General features: G+C 34.4%; 1 long non-coding RNA gene across 1 annotated transcript; it reads right to left on the bottom strand.

The window, feature by feature from the left end:
- Nucleotides 1-673: 673 nt before the first annotated feature.
- LOC113274222 lies at nt 674-3,500 on the bottom strand. Its single transcript, XR_003322874.1, has 6 exons — nt 2,517-3,500; nt 2,292-2,395; nt 2,047-2,134; nt 1,313-1,422; nt 1,071-1,170; nt 674-937 (listed from the first exon to the last, which is right to left on the bottom strand). It is a non-coding gene; the product is annotated as an uncharacterized LOC113274222 (long non-coding RNA).
- Nucleotides 3,501-6,387: the final 2,887 nt, after the last annotated feature.

Raw genomic sequence — 6,387 nt, 5'->3', positions numbered from 1 at the left:
ACAAATTAACGTTTAGCAACATCTTGTTGCTGACTGGGCTTGCAACATATTTCTGCCATTTCTAAACACTCTGTCGCAATTTTTCGCAACAACTCTAGCTCTGTTGCTAATTCAGGTCAGCAACGACAGACGCAACAGAAATAAGCTGTTGCGAAACAAAAATTTAGCAACAAAAATAATGTTGCTAATTTTAGAGTTGTTCTAGGATAATTTTATGAGAACAGGATATAGTTGTTCTGGTTCAGATTTAGCAACAGCTGTTCGCCGTTGCCAGAGTTTGTAACAACAAAAAGAAAAGGTCAATTCTTCGTTGACCTAGTCAAAATCGATTTCCCCCAAATTGTCCTGAGATACCCCACTTCCCTGTAAGTGCCCTAACTCTTCCTGTTCTGATAATTCAATCAACTAACCCTCACATTCAACATAAAATCATAATTGAACTATGAAACACAACACAACAGCCATGACGCAACAAAAACTGTCATTTGGATATATCTATTAACTTAACATTACATCAAGGAATCTTACAAAATGTTTTAAATGAAAAATGAACTCTTCATTGTTGGATTCTCTAAGTGCCCTAACTCTTCCTGTTCTGATAATTTAATCAACGAACCCTCACATTCAACATAAAATTATAATTGAACTATGAAACACAATACAACAGCCATGACGCAACAAAAACTGTCATTTGGATATATCTATTAACTTAACATTATATCAAGGAATCTTACAAAATGTTTTAAACAGAAAATGAACTCTTCATTGTTGGATTCTCTAAGGAAAAAAAAAATTGAAATACAAATACATGAAGTACCTGCCCATACTGTTTATTTAAGCTTAAATACATGAACTCTTTCATTGCACAGAAGAGGGCAAGTATGAATACCTCTGCTCCAGTTAACTTTAAGTTCTTCCATCCCAAGGACCCTTAGTACTGCAAGAGTAAAGTTTGAGGATAAGGCTATGAGGCCGTGAATTTGAGTCATGAAACAATTATTTAAGATTTGAAGGTCTAATACAACTGAGATGGAGTGAATGTATTGACATTAGAGTTTCAGTAATCGCACCTCGTGCTTATGGAATGGAAGGATAAAAGACGCATGCCCTGTGCTTTGCGTATGCAGATGAAAGCTTCATTTATTTGGCTAAAGGTAAAGAGTTGGGTTTCTGCGCAAGTATAAAAAGAAGTATCAAGGAAAATCCATGAATCTCATTTAATCGAGTGTTTAACAAAACCTAACGGCACACTATAATAAAAATTGAAAAAGGAGAGATTTTTCATAATTATAACAGGTTATAATATTATCACCTTAGCAAGCATCTTTCAATTTAGGACACCCATAATAGTCCATGTCTTTTGGAGTTACAGTATCAAGCTTTTAGTTGAAGCAGTACTATACCATTAATAAGTCACGCGACCTGCGAAGCATTTCCCTTTTCAACATCAGTGAGTCCAACATGGTTGCTAAAAAGCAATAACATAATAATATCGTGAAACTAAAAACAGTCAACTAACAAAATCAAATCGAATTGGAAAACTGCTCATATATTTTCTTCTTTTTCTCTCTTACGGATGGATAGAGAGAAAGCAATGAACAGATCCAAAAAAAAAAACGACTGGATAAGTTATCTCAAGTATATGGTTAGAGAAATATGAGAATTCAGGTGGAATCAATAGATACGAAATCTCATGGGTTGTAGAATAACCGGGCTAGCCCAATACATGAAACTAAGTTTGAAATACATTAATAGCACCATAAACTATAAAGCCACTTTGAAACAAGGATTTACTTAAATGTTCATAGATTATTAAATGGGTTTGGAAAACAAATTCAGAGACATTTATTGCCAAGAAAACTGGGCTCTAAGTAGGTGACGAGTAACCATACGAGAGATCCAAGAGCGCAGATGTACATAAGCATATTGATCATAGTTAAGAATTTGCACTTGCATCTTTACCAAATAGATGACTGGCTATACAAAGTAGCTTGATACATTTAACAACAACATGTGTGTTAATAGTTTGAAATTCAAATTGATTACCTTTAGCAATTAGTGGTGATCGAGTGTGCGACGTGCAAGAGAGCTAGCGATCTTATGAAGAAAAAAAAAACACAATCCATAAGAGTTCCTACAAGGAAAAAAAGTGTGGAACGTTAAGATCTAATAAAAAGGAACTCTACAAATTTCATGAAAAAGAATACAAGCTGACAAGACTATGATGATGTGTAACCTGCACATGACTGTTTAGTTTAACCAATTGACTTATACTTAATCAAATACATTACTTAGACAAGTCTCTAGATCTATCCAATCGTCGAGGAATAATTCATGAGTATAAGCTGATATTCCTGTGCCATAAGATCCAACTCAGGCCGGACAACGAGGTGTCCTGCAAATATTCACAACTATTTAAATTTTTTTCTTGACATGGATATCTGCTATTAAAATATGTTGATACCAAAATGAAAAGAAACTGGATTGCATAACAGGTGGGGAAATATGGGAATTACCGGAAGCTTTGCGTTTCTTGTGGCAAAGAAGCCAACACATTCTTTTTCCCAGGTACACCATATCTGTCTGCTTCAAGGTTACTTACAAGGAGTACAACAATGCCAAAAAATTATCAGTACTGAAAGAAGCAGAACATAGTTAAATACTAAAGGTGCACCTGAAATATAACCCATAGGAATTGCTAATATGAGGTTGAAGAAACACCAGTCTTATAAGTTAATGGTCAGAAAGGTTATGCATATTCACAAATCATAAACATCAGGACCAGAGAGCCATAATCTTAAACAAATCCTACCAATTTCACCACCATCACTGCCTCCAATTCTAAAACTAGTACCATCTGCACAACTCGGAATAAGATCCAGTGAAGTTCTGAAACAATAAGCCATATTCTCTCCCATCTCATTTAATACCCACAAACAACAAAAAATTGACAAACACAAAATCATCTACTTGAATTAGAATCACCAACACCCAAGTTAGTACCAACCACAACAAGTGGTTCATAACAAACTTGGTTCACCCAGATGGTAGAAAACTTGTGGAACCACAAAACAGAAGGAAAAAAAAATGTGAAGCAGATCTCCAAACCACTTAAAGCAGGTAAAAAATGTTAACTTTAAATGAACCCTAATTGAAATCACAGTTCACAAAATCAATTCAAAAAGCTCCAAATTACAAGAAATTGGAAACCTAATTGAAAATTTTGGGGAAAATTGATATAAATAATAGAGAAGAGAGAGTTACCCCATATCACCCAGATCTTGATGATCTTAAACCAACGATGATGTTTGGAGAAGAGTGCGTGTTATAGGTTTTAGATGTTCTTCATCGCTTCCAATAAATAACATGAATCAAAATCTAAATCTAAATGAAAAATAAAAGAATAAATCGAGATATATAGATCGAGCTTGAGAAGAAACAGAAGATCGGAGATTGAGAAACTGCAGATAGAGGAATAAAGAGAAAATAGAGTTGGGCAAGAGAGGGTTTAGGCTGCGGCTACTCTGCGAGTAAGGAAGAAGAAAGAGGTTTGAAGATAAAGGTCAAGGGGTCAATGAGTCAAGGGGGTGGAAGTATATCAATACTTAAAAGGATATCAAAAATATGGGTGGAAAAAAAAAGTTCATAAGTGTTACTTGGAAGCATGTGAATCACATGCTCATGATCTCCACAGTTTGCTACTAGCAACAGAACCTGGGCAGTTGCGAGATCCACAACAGATTCAAGCAGTTGCTAAAATTTAGCAACAACTATTCTTTGTTGTTAATTAGCAATAGCTCTATTTCTGTTGCTAATCTAGGTTGCTAAATGCTGAATTTGGTGTAGTGCAAACTCGCTTACACATTTCTTGAAATATGTGTTGGTAAGCTTTCTCTTTGGCCAAGTTCATCTTTACTAGTGACGAAAGTCATACTATGTTTCAATTACTTGAAAATGGCTTTGACGAAAAATAGTTTGTGAATAACAACTATATAACGTCCTCTAAGAATGTTTCAATGATTGAAATGAGAGTTTAGATTATATAATCATTGTTGGATATAAGCATTATGTGGTAACACATACATGTATAAGTCATATTCATTGAACCAAAGTATGCGTACTTTGCTGCTCAGGAAAACCGAAACAGAGTCCGCGAACCAAGTCCGCGTACGGAGGTTCTCTTCCCGAGAAAATCTGCTGGAGTTTGTGAACTATTTACAAGCTTATTCCGGGTACTTAAGTCCGCGTACCTAGTCCGCGTGCTTAGGTTGGTTATTTTTTAAAAATGATTATTTGTGAACTTAAACTTATATTAACTAAGGAATGCATAATTGCAAACCGTGGCTATAAAGTTCATGAATCGATTCGAGTGAATCAAATCGTTTTTTCTTCAATTGTGTCTATTTTAAAGATCTAATCAATTGAACAACTCTCTAACTAGTTCGTTTGAGTCATTTGAACTAGTTATGGTTAAGATGAATATGCTTAAATACCACGCGTATGATTCTTAATTACCTAACTTGATTTGTGATTAAAAATTCTTAAGCATAACAGGTTAGAAGCAATAATCAAAACCGTTGGATGTTGGTTTTTATTGTCAAAGAATATTTTTCATACTCTTACGGTAACCATTCTTGGTGTAAATCCTTATGGAAAAGATTATTCTTCCTTCTAAGCATATCAATTCTTGTTTTTACAAGGTTGTATCTTAGAAAAGATGATCATAATACTTAATCTTCAGGATTACATATTGTGTATTATTACCATGAGATAGTTATATTGTTTAGTAACTCGATCTCATGAGAGACTTTCAATGATTGGTTCTTAGTTCGTATCTCCTTGTGGGGTTTCTAAAATCCAATATATACATCCTTATCTTTGGAGTAAGGTCACTCTTGTTGTTATTTAGGGAATGGTATCTTATGGGGGAGAGTTCTTAAATGAACTTGTGCTTAATTGTTATATCTTTGAGGGGAGAAGAGGTTGTGGAACATGAAGGGATTAACTTGTATCTTAATAAACTTCTTGATGAAGTCACTAAGTTTCGACTCTGTGATATCATCTAAAGTAAAGTTGATATGTTTTCCTTTGGTCAATAAGTTCCTCTATGAAAATTTCATTAGGATCCCACCAGTTTTCGTACCTTTGCCAATTTATATTCACAAAAAGGTGGAGAATTATTTTGTAGTTCACACTACATATACATATGGTTTACAGATCATCATGTAAGGGGGAGTGGTTTTCATTGTGAGATGAAGTATTGACTAAGGGGGAGTGATACATATCACCGTAGTATTATTGTCAAAGTTGTGATACAATTGAGCTTTGATGATGTGTAATAATACTATGATGGATCTTCAACAAGTACAGGATGAGCACACGCATAGCTGAAGAACCAAGGAAATCAAGCATGTCGTATTTTGGAGTTGTGATGCTCTTTAACAAGTACAATCCATATGTAAAATGGTTTTGTCACTAAAATTGACAAAGGGGGAGATTGTTAGAGCATTTCTCGGTTGAACCCACTAGCGTTGGTATGTCAAGTTAGTTTTCAATTTTAGTTTCCAAATGCATTCTTGATTTAGTATACTATAGATAGTTTCAGACTAGATTAGGTCTAAGAAGAGTTATTCTTGAAGGATGAAGACTGGAGATTACAAGAAGACATCAACAAGGACTTCATCAACAAAGGTATGTGGTGATTGATTTCATTTGGATTCTTGTTCAATTCTACCTTTCTAATCTATCGAAACAAATGCTCACTCTATGGAACAATTCTTATGACGGTTAATATACATTTATGTATATATACTTGAGGTTATTTGATCCACGACTTTTATGACAATAACCTTTATCCTTGAGATTACAAGAAGACATCAACAAGGACTTCATCAACAAAGGTATGCGTTGATTGATTTCATTTGGATTCTTGTTCAATTCTACCTTTCTAATCTATCGAAATAAATGCTCACTCTATGGGACAATTCTTATGACGGTTAATATACATTTATGTATATATACTTGAGGTTATTTGATCCACGACTTTTGTGACAATAACCTTTATCCTTGGAAAGGTTCTCGTGTTATAGTGAGTGAGATTACGAATTCAACGAGCCAAGAATCACCCAATTCCGAGTTATAACGATGAAGTTATGAGTGATTTATTAAAGTAACAATTATAAATGTTGCTGTAATTGTTACAGTTCGTTAGTAGGAAACAATCCATGGACTGTTTGTAACAGTTCACGGACTTGGGCCCAATTACGTGACTAAAAGGCATTTTTGGTCAAGTTGTTGATGTTTCCTTATCTAGGCAAGATGGCTATTAATCCGAACATATTTGATTACCATATTAAAGTGTTTGTGATAACTTTTAATTCCTGCCTA

Source organism: Papaver somniferum, chromosome 4, assembly GCF_003573695.1.
Source record: "Papaver somniferum cultivar HN1 chromosome 4, ASM357369v1, whole genome shotgun sequence".
NCBI lineage: Eukaryota > Viridiplantae > Streptophyta > Magnoliopsida > Ranunculales > Papaveraceae > Papaver > Papaver somniferum.
The sequence above is the reverse complement of the archived record's forward strand: the minus strand, read 5'-3'. Positions and strand labels throughout refer to the sequence as shown.